The 13,930-nt window shown below is 33.7% G+C and overlaps 1 protein-coding gene across 1 annotated transcript in view; it reads left to right on the forward strand.

Moving 5' to 3' along the window:
* CHRDL1 (chordin like 1) overlaps positions 1–13,930 on the forward strand; it is a 115,856-nt gene that overhangs the window by 16,072 nt on the left and 85,854 nt on the right. The window lies entirely within an intron of this gene.

Below are 13,930 nucleotides of genomic sequence, written 5' to 3' on the forward strand. Positions count from 1 at the left end.
CCATCATTTCTTTGTGTTGGAAACATTCCAATTCCACTATTTTAGTTATTTTAAGGTATACCCTAACTTATTATTCATTATAGTCACTTTGTTATGCTGCCAATATTGTTGATTCTATCTAATTATCTAATTATGTTTTTGCACCCATTGGCCATCCCCACTTTATACCCCCTCTCTGCTACCCATCTCAGCCTCTGGTAACCATCATTCTACTCTCTGTCTCCATGAGATCAGTTGTTTTTAATATTTAGCTCCCACACATGGGTGAGAACATGTGAGATTTGTCTTACTGTGTTTCGCTTATTTCATTTAACATAATGTTCTCCAGTTCCATCCATGTTGTTGTAAATGGCAGGACTTCATTCTTTTTGTGGCTATATAATATTCCATTGTATATATGTAACACAATTTCTTTATCTATTCATCTGTTGATAGACACTTAGGTTGATTCCAAATTTTGGCTATTGTGAGTAGTGCTGCAGTAAACATGAGAGTGCAGACGTCTTTTTGACATACTGAATTCCCCTTCTTTGGATATATACCCAGCAGTGGGATTGCTGAGTCATATGGTAGTTCTAGTTTTAGTTTTTTGAGGAACCTCTGTACTGTCTTCCATAGTGGATGCACTAATTTAAATTCCTTACAACCATGTACAAGGGTTTCCCTTTTTCCACATCCTTGCCAGCATTCATTATTGGCGATGACTTTTTAGATACAACACCAGAGATGCTATCCATGAAACAAAGAATTAATGAACTGGACCTCATTAAAATTAAAAAATTTCTGCTGTGCAAAAGTCACTGTCAAAGAAAATGAAAACACAAATAACAGACTGGAAAATTTTTGCCAAAAAACACATATCTGATAAAGGGCTGCTATCCAAACTATACAAAGAACTCTTTTTTTTTTTTTTTTGAGACAGAGTCTCACTCTGTTGCCCAGGCTAGAGTGAGTGCCGTGGCATCAGCCTAGCTCACAGCAACCTCAAACTCCTGAGCTCAAGGGATCCTCCTGTCTCAGCCTCCCGAGTAGCTGGGACTACAGGCATGCACCACCATGCCTGGCTAATTTTTTTTCTATATATATATTTAGCTGTCCATATAATTTCTTTCTATTTTTAGTAGAGGTGGGGTCTCGCTCTTGCTCAGGCTGGTCTCGAACTCCTGAGCTCAAACGATCCGCCCACCTCGGCCTCCCAGAGTGCTAGGATTACAGGCGTGAGCCACCGTGCCCGGCCCAAAGAACTCTTAAAACTCAACAATAAGAACACAACAACCCAATTAAAAAATGGGCCAAAGGCCTTAACAGACATCTCACCAAAGAAGATATACAAATGGCAAATAAACATGAAAAATGCTGCACATCATATGTCATCAGGGAAATGCAAACAAACAACAATGAGATACTACTACACACGTGTTAGACTTGCAAAAATTTATAACACTGACAATACCAAATGCTGGTGAGGATGTGGAGCAACAGGAACTTTCACACATTGCTGACGGGAATGCAAAATGGTACAGTTCTTTGGATGACTGGCAATTTCTTACAAAACTAAACATACTTTTGCCATATAAGCTAGCAACTGCACTCCTTGGTATTTACCCCCAAAAGTTGAAAACTTATGTCCACACAAAAACCTGCACGTGGATGTTTGTAGCAGCTTTATTCACAGCTGCCAAAATTTGGAAGCAACCAAGATGCCGTTCAGTAGATGAATGGATAAATAAACTTCCGTAAATCCAGGAAGTGGAATATTTTTCAGTGCTAAAAAAAATGAGTCATCAAGCAGTGAGAAGACACGGACAAAACTTAAATGCATTTTACTAAGTGAAAGAAGCCTATCTGAAAAGGCTACATGCTGTATGATTCCAACTATATGACATTCCAGAAACAGCAAAACTATGGAGACAGTAAAAAGATCAGTGGCTGCCAGGGCTTAGCGGAGAGAGAGGAATGAATAGGTAGAACACAAAGGATTTTTAGGACAGTAAAATTACTCTGTATGATACTATTATGGTGGATACATATCATTATATATTTATCCAAACTCATAAAATATACAATGCCAAGAATAAGTCCTAATGTAAACTAAGGACTTTGGGTGATAATGATGTGTCAATGTAGGTTCATCAGTGGAAACAAATGTGCCACTCTGGTGGGGGATATTGATAATTGGGGACACTATGCGTTTGTGGTGGCAGAGGGTATATGGAAATCTCTGTACCTTCTCAATTTTGCTGTGAACCTAAAACAACTCTAAAAAGTTGTCTTAATAAAAAAGACTGAGGAGAGCTAATTATACAATTACAGAATAATCCCCCTCCCCCTACAATTTACAACTGCATCAGATTTCTCTTCAGAAACTATGCAAGCAAAGAAAGGATGAAGTGAAATACTTAAGTTGTTGAAAGTAAAAAAACTACCAATCTAGAATTCTGTATCCAGGGAATTTTATCTTTCAAAAGTAAATGAGAAATAAAGACTTTCTCAAACAAACAAAACTGAGAGAATTTGCCACCAATAAGCCTACTTGCAAGCTATGTTAACAAAAATTCTTCAGAAAGAAGGAAAATGACATAGGTCAGAAACTTAGATCTACATAAAGAAAGGAAGAACATTAGAGAAGTAATAAGTAAAGGTAAGATAAAATATTTTTTCTTAATTGATATAATAGAGAACAGTTTGTTCAAAATAATAATAGCAATGATATATTAGGTGATTATACCTTGTGGAAAAGTGCAACGAGTGACAGCAATGTAATAAGGAATGAGACGGAGGAATTGGGAACATTCTGTTAGAAGATACTTATGCTACACATGAAATGGTATATAGTGTTATTTAAAAGTGGCCTAAGATTAGTTATAAATGTATATTGCAAACTCTAGGGCAGCCAATAAAAACTTTCTTAAAAGAAGTATAATTGATATGGTAAGAGAAGAGAGGAAATGGAATAATATAAAATGTTAAGTTAAAACCAGAGAAGACAGAAAAAGAGTGGAAGACCAGAAAAAGTAATAAAAAACAAGGGCAATGAATAGAAAATAGTTGCAAATAAGGTCAATATTAATCCAACTAATCAATAATCACTTTAAACGTGAATTGTCTATATAAACCAACTAAAAGACACATATTGTCAGATTGAATTAAAAAATCAACTGTGTGTTGTCTCCAAGAAACCCATGATATTTTTTTAAAATTTTTTTTTTTTTTATTTCATCTTGTTATGGGGGATACAGCATTGCAGGTTACATACATTGCTCCTGCACGACCTGGGGAACAGACACGCCTGGAGCTCTGACTTGGGGGGAAAAATATTTTTAATAAATTTTATCACGTGTATTTAAAGTATACAACATGACATTAATGAGATACATATATACTGAAATATTTACTATAGTGAAACAGATTAACATATTCATTATTAATATCTTACCCACAAGAGCAGCTATTATCAGATCAATTGAACAGTTTGTCCCTGTGAGTCAAATTCCTCAGTCGTGCTGGGTAATATTCCTCAATTGCGATCAACCCCTGCAGGTCAAATTAGAAAAAAATATTTAGTGGTTTTATTTTTGAGAAAATTTTCATTTCACTTCTCCTAATGGATAGACATTTATTTCAAGGTTCACCACAGCCTATCATTGTCAGTGCTTCAAAGCTACCAGCACTACTGCCATCTCAGAGCAGTGTAATTTGTTATCCATGACTCCTGAATGTTCTTCATGTCACCATCCCTTACAATGGATGGTATGACACCAGTGCAGAGACGGCTATTTGTAAAAATGTGTTCACCACAATTGCCAGTCGTCATGGGTCTCCCTATGAAAGGAATTTTTTTCCACAAAATCCAATGTCTCCCTGAAAATGTGGCTTTGTCTTCTATTCCTATGGTCTATAGAAGTCACAGAGACTGAAATTTCAGCCCATACTATGGTCAGTATCTGCAATTTCTGGCACAGCATAGGCAAGCATTACTTTGAACTGCATCTGATTTAGCTTGGTGGTCATTACTTACAAATCAATGAGTCCTATGTTGGAAATAATGTTTTCAATTCTCTTTTACTGCATATATCAGGACGATATCCTGTTAACTAATTTGATGTTTTGACTTTTGGTTTTAGTATGTTTTAATACAAATATCCAAGGATAATTGAATATACCTGAGAGACAAATTGTTCAATTGATCTGCTATAATCTACTCATTTAGCAAAAATTCTGTATAAAATACACCATTATTAACCATAGTCCTCATGTTGCACAATTTTTAGACTTGTTTACCCTATTATACATATCTGCTACATTGTATCCTTTGACCTACATCTCCCCATTTCCTCTCCCCAAACCCTGAGTCTGGTAACCAGTATTCTATTCTCTATCTCTGTGTATTTGACCTGGTTTTTTTTAATGCCACATATAAGTAGGATCATATAATATTTTTCTTTCTGTGTCTGGCTTATTTTACTTAGCATAATGTATTAATATACAATGTAACATTATTCAGCCTTTAAGAAAAGGAGGATATCCTGCCATTTGCCACAATATGGATGGACTTAGAGGACATTATGCAAAGTGAAACCCACTTAAAATATAAAGACACAGATGGATTAAAAGTAAAAGGATGGAGAAAGATATATTGTGCTAGCACTAATCCAGAGAAAGCTGGAGTTGCTATATTAATTTCAGACAAAGAAGACTTCAAGACAAGAAAAATTATCAGGAATAAATTGGGAGCATTACATAGTAACAAAAGGGTCAATTCTCCAAGAAGACATAACAGCCTTTAATGTGTATGCACATAACAAAGCATCAAAATAGATGAGGCAAAAACTGATAGAAATGTGAGGAGAAATATACAAGGTATTATAGTTGGAGACTTCTACACCTCTCTATTATAATTAATAGATCCATCAGGCAGAAAATCAGTAAGGACATAGTTCATTTTAACCACCAGTTAACTGGATATAATTGACATTTATAGAATACTCCAGTCCTCAGCAGTAGAATAAACATTCTTCTAAAGCTCACATGGAACATTCACCAAAATAGACTATATTCTGTGTCATAAAACACACCTTAACAAATGTAAGTGGTGCTCTCACACCACACTGGAATTAAACTAGAAATCAATAACAGAAAGCTAGATACAGAATTCCAAAATATTTCTAAATAGCACATGGGTCAAAGAAGCAATATCAAGAGAAATTTAAAAATATTTTGAACTAAATGAAAATGCTGGCTGGGTGCGGTGGCTCACGCCTGTAATCCTAGCACTCTGGGAGGCTGAGGCGGGTGAATCGCTCGAGGTCAGGAGTTTGAGACCAGCCTGAGCAAGAGCAAGACCCTGTCTCTAATAAAAATAGAAAGAAATTATCTGGCCAACTAAAAATATATATAGAAAAAATTAGCCGGGCATGTTGGCACATGCCTGTAGTCCCAGCTACTCGGGAGGCTGAGTCAGGAGGATCGCTTAAGCCCAGGAGTTTGAGGTTGCTGTGAGCTAGGCTGACGCCATGGCACTCATTCTAGCCCAGGCAACAGAGCGAGACTCTGTCTCAAAAAAAAAAAGAAAAAAAAGAAAAAGAAAATACCACTTATCAAAATTTGTGGGATGTAGCAAATGCAGTACTTAGAAGGAAATTTATAGCATTGGAATTAATCTATTTAAAAAAGAAAGATTTAAAGTCAATAATCTAGACTTCCACCTTAGGAAACTAGAAAAAAGAAGAGCAAATCAAACCCAAAATAAGCAATAGAAAATAAATTTTTAAAAATGAGAACAGAAATCAATGAAAGTGAAACCAGGAAAACAGTAGAGAAAATCAATTAAACTGATAGCTAATTCTTTGAAAAGATCAATAAATTGATAAACTTGTAGCCAGGTTAACTAAGAAAAAAGAGAGAGGACACAAATTAATAATATTAGAACTGAAAGGCCATCATTACTGATCTCATTGACTTTAAAAGGATAACAAAGTAAAATTATGAACAAGTCTGTGTCCACAAATTTGATAACTTAGATAAAATGGACCAACTCCTTGAAAAACACAACCTACTGAAACACACAAAAACAATCTGAATAGGCCTATATCTATTAAAGAAATTGAATCCCTAAATAATACCTTCCAAAAAAGAAAGCACCGGTCCCAGATGGGTTTACTGGTGAATTCTACTAAACATTTAATGAAGAAAGTATACCAATTCTCTGCAATCTGTTCCAGGAAATAGAAGCAGAAGGAACACAATCTACTTCATTCTATGAAGCCAGTATTACCCTAATACCAAAACCTGACAAAGACATTACAGGAAAACTACAGACCATTATGTCTAATGAACATAGATGTAAAAATCCCCAAGAAAATATTAACAAATTAAATCCAACAATATGTGAAAATAATTATGCACCACAACCAAGTGGGATTTATTCCAGGTATGCAAGTCTGTTTCAGTATTCAAAAATCAATTAAGGTAATCTATCACATCAACAGCCTAAAGAAAAAGAACACACGAACATATGAACAGATGCAGAAAAAGCATTTGATAAAACCAACACTATCCAGAAAATGATAAATAGAGGGGAACTTCCTTAACTTGATAAAGGACATCTGCAAAAAACCTACAAGCTAACATCATACTTAGTAGTGAGAAACTGGATTCTTTCCCACTAAGATCAGGAACAAGGTGTTGATATTCACTCTCACCAATCCTATTCAGCATTGTACTGGAAGTTCTAGCTAATGCAATAAGATGGAAAATGGAAATAACGGGTCTACAGATTGGGAAGGAAGAAGTGAAACTACTTTTGTTTGCAGATGACATGCTCATGTAGAAAATCTCGATTGACAACAATGACAAAAAACTCCTGAAATTGATAAGCAATTATAGCAAGGTTGAAGGATACAAGGTTAATATACAAAAGTCAATTGCTTTCCTGTATACCAGCAATGAATAATTGGATTTTAAAATTTACACAATACCATTTACATTAGCACCAATAAATGAAATACTTAGATATAAATCTAACAAAATGTGTACAAGGTCCTTATGAGGAAAACTACAAAACTCTTAGGAAATAAATCAAATAGAAAGATATTTCATGATTGTGTATAGGAAGACTTAATATTGTCAATATGTCAGTTCTTCCCAACTGGATCTCTAGATTCAATACAGTAATGGTCAGAATTCCAGCAAGTTACTTTGTGGAAATCAACAAATTGATTCTAAAGTTTATATGAAATGGAAAAGCAGAATAGCCAACACAATATTGAAGAAGAACAGCAAAGTCAGAGTACTGACACTACTCAACTTCAAGACTTGTAAAGCTACAGTAATGAAGACAGTGTGGCTTGATGACAGATGAGACAAATGGATCAATAGAACATAATAAAGAGCCCAGAAATAGACCAACACAAGTATAGTCAACTCATCTTTGATAAAAGGAACAAGGCCAATTAATTGGAAAAAAGGACAGTCTTTTCAACAATGGTGCTGGAATAACTGGACATCCACATGCAAACAAAAATCATCTATACTCCCTTAAACCTTTCACAAAAAATAATTCAAAATGGATCCAAAAGGCTGGAAAGGGTAGTGGGGGAATGGGGGATATAGTGGGGATGGTTAATGAGTGCTAAAATATAGTTAGATACAATAAACAATATTTGATAGCACAACAAAGTGACTATAATCCACAATAAATTAGGGTGTACTTTAAAATAACTAAAATGGTGGGATTGGACTGTTCCTAACACAAAGAAATTATAAATGACTGAGGTGATGGATACCCCAAATACCTGGAGTCAATTAATTCACATTGTATGCCTGTATCAAAACATCACATGTACCCTATAAAGATATACAACTATTACTTACCCATAATAATTAAAAATAAAATTTAAAAATTAAAAATACCAAATGGATCAAAGACCTAAAAGTAAATTGCAAAACTGTAAAAATTCTAGAAGATAACATAGAAAATCTAGGTGACCTTATGTTTTACATTGAGGTTTTAGATACAGCACCAAAAGCATAGTCCATGAAAGAAAAAATTGATAAATTAGACTTCATTAAAAATAAAATATACTGCTCTGTGAAAGACACTGTTAAGAGAATGAAAAGACAAGCTAAATACTGTGCCTTTGCAATGCACATATCTGATAAAGGATTGTATTAAAAATATATAAAGAATTGTTAAAAGTCAACAATAAGAAAATGAACAACCCAATTAATAAAGGGGCAAAATATCTAAAGAGGCACCTCACCAAAGAAGATATACAGATAGCAAATAAGTATATGAAGAGATATTCAACATTATATGCCATTAAGAAATAACAAATTAAAACAACAATGTGATACTGTTACGCACACTCCACAACACCAAATGCTGGTAAGGATATAGAACAACAGTAATTCTCATTCATTGCTGGGGTAATAATACAAAATGATAAAGTCGCTTTGGAAAGCAGTCTGGCAGTTTCTTACAAAGCTAAACATAGCTTTACCATATGATATAGGGACCATACTCCTAGGTATTATCCACATGAGTTGAAAAGTTATGTCCACATCAAAACCTGTACATAAGTATTTATAGAAGCTTTATTCACAATTTCTGAAAATAGGAAGCAATCAAGATATTCTTCAATAGGGGAATGGATAAACAAGGTTTGGTACATCTGTATAATTAAATATTATTCAATGATAAAAAGAAATGAACTGTCAAGTCCTGAGAAAACATGGAGGAACCTTGAATGCATATTACTAAGTGAAGGAAACTGGTTTTAAAAGGCTGCATACCCTATAATACTAAGAATGTGACATCCTGTAAAAGACAAAACTATAAAGATAGTAAAAAGATCAGTGGTTGCCAGGAGTTAGGGCAGGAGGAAGTAGAGGGAAGGGATGAATAGGCAGAGCACAGGGGATATTTAGGATAGTGAAACTATTATGTATCATACTATAATGTTGGATATATGTCATTATACATTTATTAAAACACGTAGAACTGTACATCACAAAGAGTGAACTCTAATGTAAACCATGTACTTTAATCTATCAATATTGGTTCATCATTAATAGTATTAATAAATGTACCACATTAATGCAAGATGTTAATAATAGGGGAAAGTGGGAGTGGGGGTGGAAAGGGGATATATGGGGAGTCTCTGTACTTTCTGCTTAAACGTTTTTTAAAAACCTAAAACTGCTTTAAAAAAATGAAGTCTGTTAAAAAAAAAAAAAAAAAAAGACTGGAAAGACATTACCAGAATGTAAAAAGTGGTTATTTTCTGGTGATAAGGTTGTGTGTGATTTTTCCTTCCTCTCTCTATTTCTCTTACTATTGTTTTATTAGGATATAATTTACGTGAAGCAAAATTCAGCCCCTTTTTTAGTATAGTTTTGTGAGTTTTGACAAATGCATTCTGTCTTGTAGGCACCACCATACTCAAGATACAGCTGCACGTGGTAGCTCACATCTGTAATCCCAGCTACTTGTGAGGATGAAGTCAGAGGTTCTCTTGAGGCCAAGAGTTTAAGATCAGCCTGGGGGACAGAACAAGACCCCCGTCTCTTAAAAAAATAAGAAAAAAAAAAAAGATATGAAATGGCTCCATCACCCAAAAAACTTGCTCTGTGCCCCTTTGTGGTCAAATCCTTCCCCTACCCAAGGCGTTGGCAACTACTAATCTGTTTTCTGCCTCTACAAATTGCTTTTTCTAGGATGTAAATAATTGAAATTATACAGTATTGTAGACTTTGAATCTGGCATTTTTCATTTAGCATAACACCTTTGAGATTCATTATCAAATGTTTATTCTTTTTTTATTGCTCACTAAAATTCCATTCAGATGTTCATAAATTCATTGGTTGAAGGATATTTGAGTGGCTTCCAGTTTTTTGCTAACTATGAATAAGGCCACTTTAAACATTTATATACAGGTTTTTGTTTAAATGTACATTTTTATTTCACTGGGGCAAATACCTAGGAGTGGGATTGCTGGGTTGGATTCTAAGTGTATGTTTATAAGAATCTGCCAACTTGTTTTCCAGAATGGCTGTATTATTTTGCATTTCCACAAACAAAGTATGAGGAGAGTTCCAGTTCTTTCACATCTTCACTAGCACTTTGTATTGTCAAGTTTTTTTGAGTTTAGCCATTTTAGTAGGTGGGTACTGATAGTTCATCATGGTTCAATTTGCATTTACCTAATGATGAATAATACACTTGACATTTCTATATCCTTTGGTGAAGTGTCTGTTCAAACTATATTCCCATTTTTAAAATTGGGTTATTTATTTTCTTAAGTTTTGATTTCTTTGTATATTTTGGATAAAAGTCTTATATCAGAAATGTAATTCACAATACTTTCTCTCAGTCTGTGGCTTTTCTTTTCATTCTCTTAACATTGTCTTTTAATGAGCAGAAGTTCTTAATTTGGATGAAATCCTATTTTACAATATTTCTTTTATGAATTATGCCATTGGTGTCATATCTAACAACTCCTTGCCTAACATAAGAACACAAAGATATTCTCTTGTGTATTCTTTTTGATATTTTAAAGTATTAGGTTTTACATTAAAGTCTATGATCCATCTTGATTTCATTTTTGTATGTAGTATGAAATATGGATTAAGATTCATTTTATTTCATGTTTTACATGTGATTGTCTGAATATTTTGGCAGTATTTGTTGAAAATACTGTCCTTTCTTCATTGAACTACCTTTGCACCTGTGTTGAAAATCAATTGACCACATATGTGTAGGTCTATTTTTGACTCTATTCTATTGATCTTTTTCTCTAACCTTTTGCCAATACCACATTGTCTTGAAAACTGTAGTTTTATATTAAGCCTCCATCAACTTTCTTTTTCAAAATTGTTTTGGCTATTCTACTTTGTATGCCTTTCCATGTAATTTTTTAATTACATCACTAGTTTTTTATAAAGTGTTTTACTGGTAAATGTATTGGATTGCACGGAAGCTATAAATAGCTTTGGGGAGAACTGATATCTTAACAATATTGTGTCTTGCAATTCACAAATAAGGTATAACTCTCCATTTTTTAAGGCCTTTGTTGGTATCCTTAATCAGTGTTTTTTAGTTTTATAAATGCAGATCTTACAAATATTTTGTTAGATTTATACCTCAGTATTTTCATGTTTTGGGGGTAGATATTGTAAATAGTACACTTACAACTTTCAATTTCCAGTTGTTCATTATAGAATACATAAATGTGATTGGTTTTTGTATATTGGGCTTGTATCCTTTAATCTTGCTAAATTCTCTTACTATTTATGGTAACTTTTTAATAGATTCTTTGAGATTTTCTATATAGAAAATCATGTTTCTGTAAATAAAAAGTTTTATTTTTTACTTCCCAATATATAGGGCATTTATTTCTTTTTCTTACCCTATTTCACTGGCTAAGATCTCCAGGAGCAGTGGAGCAGACATCCTTGCATAATTCCTGATCTTAGGGGGAAAACGTTGAGTATTTTGCTGTTAAGTGATGTTAGCTGTAGGTTTTTCATAGCTGATGCCCTTTATCAGGTTGAGGAAGTCCTCTTACCAGTTTGCTTAGAGTTTCTGTCATGAATGGATGTAGAATTTTGTCATATGATTTTTCTGCATTTACTGCAATGATTACATGGTTTTTCTTCTCCAGTTTGGTGATATGGTGAATTAAATTGATTGAACTATGAATATTGAACTAGCCTTGAATTTTTAGGATAAGCCCAACTTGCTCATAAAGTATTATCCTTTCTATGGATTGTTGGATTTAATTTGCTAAAATTTTGTTGAGAATCTTTGCATCTATGTTAATGAGTGATGTTGGTCTGTAGTTTCTTTTCTTGTAATATCTTTATCTGGTTTTGGCATCAGTATAATGCATGTATCAGAGAATCAGTTGGCAAACATTCCCTCCTCTTCAGTTTTCTGGAAGTGTTTGATAGAATTCACCAGTGAAGCCATCTGGCCCTGGAATTTCCTTTGTGAGAAAGTTTTCAATTACAAATTCAAATTCTTTACAAAATGTAGGACTATTCAGCTTATCTATCTTTTCTTGAGTGAACTTTGGTAATTTGTGTCTTCTAAAGTATTAATCCATTTCATCTAAGTTAAACTAACTGGCATAAAGTTATTCATAATATTTCCTTTTTACCCTTTTAATGTCTGTAGGCACCGTAATCAAATCCCTCTTTTTCCCCCTCATATTGGTAATTTGCATCTTCTCTCTTTTTGTCTTTGTCGGTTTTGCTAGGGGTTTATCAATTTTATTTATCTTCCTAAAGAACCAGTTTTGATCTCCCTGGTTTTTTTTCTATTTATTTTCTGTCTTCAATTTCATTGATTTCTTCTCCTTATTATTCTCTCCTGCTTTCTTTTGGTTTATTTTGCTCTACTTTTTCTAGTTTCTTACAGTGTTGATTTAAGACTTTTCTCCTTTTATGAGGTAGGTATTCAGTAATATAAATTTCCTTCTAAATACTTCTTTAGTTGAATCCCACAATAATGTGCTGTGTTTTCATTGTCATTTAGTACAAAATTCTTTCTAATTTCCCTTTTGACTTCTTCTTCAACCCACAGGCTATTTATATGTTACAAGTTTGTTAAAAGTGGTAATCTTGTGCTGGGATTATGTATAAGGTTTCGTTCTTCTATATAGTTTTATGTTTTTATTGCTGTTCCTTTTGTGTGTTTCTGTATATTTTCCAATGAGCATGTATTACCTTTTTAATTAGAAAAAAATCAACAAACATAAAATAACACTCTGTTTTATAGCACTTTATATTTTACAAAGTGCTTCATTTAATCTTCTAACATCTGCTTGAGAAACATAATCCATATTTCACAGATGTTGAAAACTGAGGTTGACAGAGTTTAAGTATGTAACTTGCTCAATGTCCACAGCTAGAGGTTGGTGAAAACTCAAACCCATATTTTCCATCACTCAGTTTTTACTGTTCTGAAGAAGTCCGAAATAAGATTTGAAAAGTAAATTGGAATTCACCTTGTGGGTAGTTGGAAAGATTCATGGAGGGTCTCTAAAGCAATAAGTGACATGAGGTATTAATCTCAGTATAGTTTTAATTTGAATCTCTGATTACTAGTGAGATTAAACATCTTTTCAGGTTTATTCTCTATTCCCATTTCTTCTCTGAATTGCCTCTTCATGGCCTTAGATTAGTTTTTCTTTTGTATTGATTGGTCCTTTACTTATGGATTTGAATGATTAAAAAGGTTCCAGTGCTAATACTTTATTATATGTTAGAAGTATCTTCTCTCAGTCTTTTCTTTATTCTTTCAGTTTTGATCATCGGGTAAATGTGTACTGGAGTGAGGAAAATCAATGTGTTTGTTACAGGAGGAGTATTGGTTTATTTTGACTTTGTATGATGACAAACAGGAGACAGAAGAGGATGGGATTAGAAGATAAAACACTCGATTTGGAAATTCAATTTATCAATCATTTGTCAATTGATTATATTTATTGGCCACAGTATATTAGGCCATGTGATGGATAGAGAGTAAAGAATAGATGTTGCCTGCTTTTGAGGACGCTGATGGAGAAATAAGACATGTAAAATAAGACAGATAACATGGTATGTACTCAAGTGAACTATGGTATAAAATAAGCTGTGGCTGCCAAAATTTCTATTCCATTAAAGGGCAGTGAATGGTTTGAGTTAATTAGGAGGTGTTCATGCAAGAATTCTAAAAATTGAATAGAAAGGGACTAGTTGTAAAAATTTCTGCTCATTGTTTTATCTCCAGCACTTAGCATAGTGCCTGATAGTCAGGGCTCAAATATTTGTTTAGTAAATTGCATGATGTTAGCACGTGTAGGCAAAGCCATTTGTAGAGACCTAACACAATGGACACAGTCTGTTGCTTCTAAATCACCACCAAACAGCTCTGAGAATGTTCTGA

This window comes from Eulemur rufifrons, chromosome 30 (genome assembly GCF_041146395.1).
Source record: "Eulemur rufifrons isolate Redbay chromosome 30, OSU_ERuf_1, whole genome shotgun sequence".
Classification (NCBI taxonomy): domain Eukaryota; kingdom Metazoa; phylum Chordata; class Mammalia; order Primates; family Lemuridae; genus Eulemur; species Eulemur rufifrons.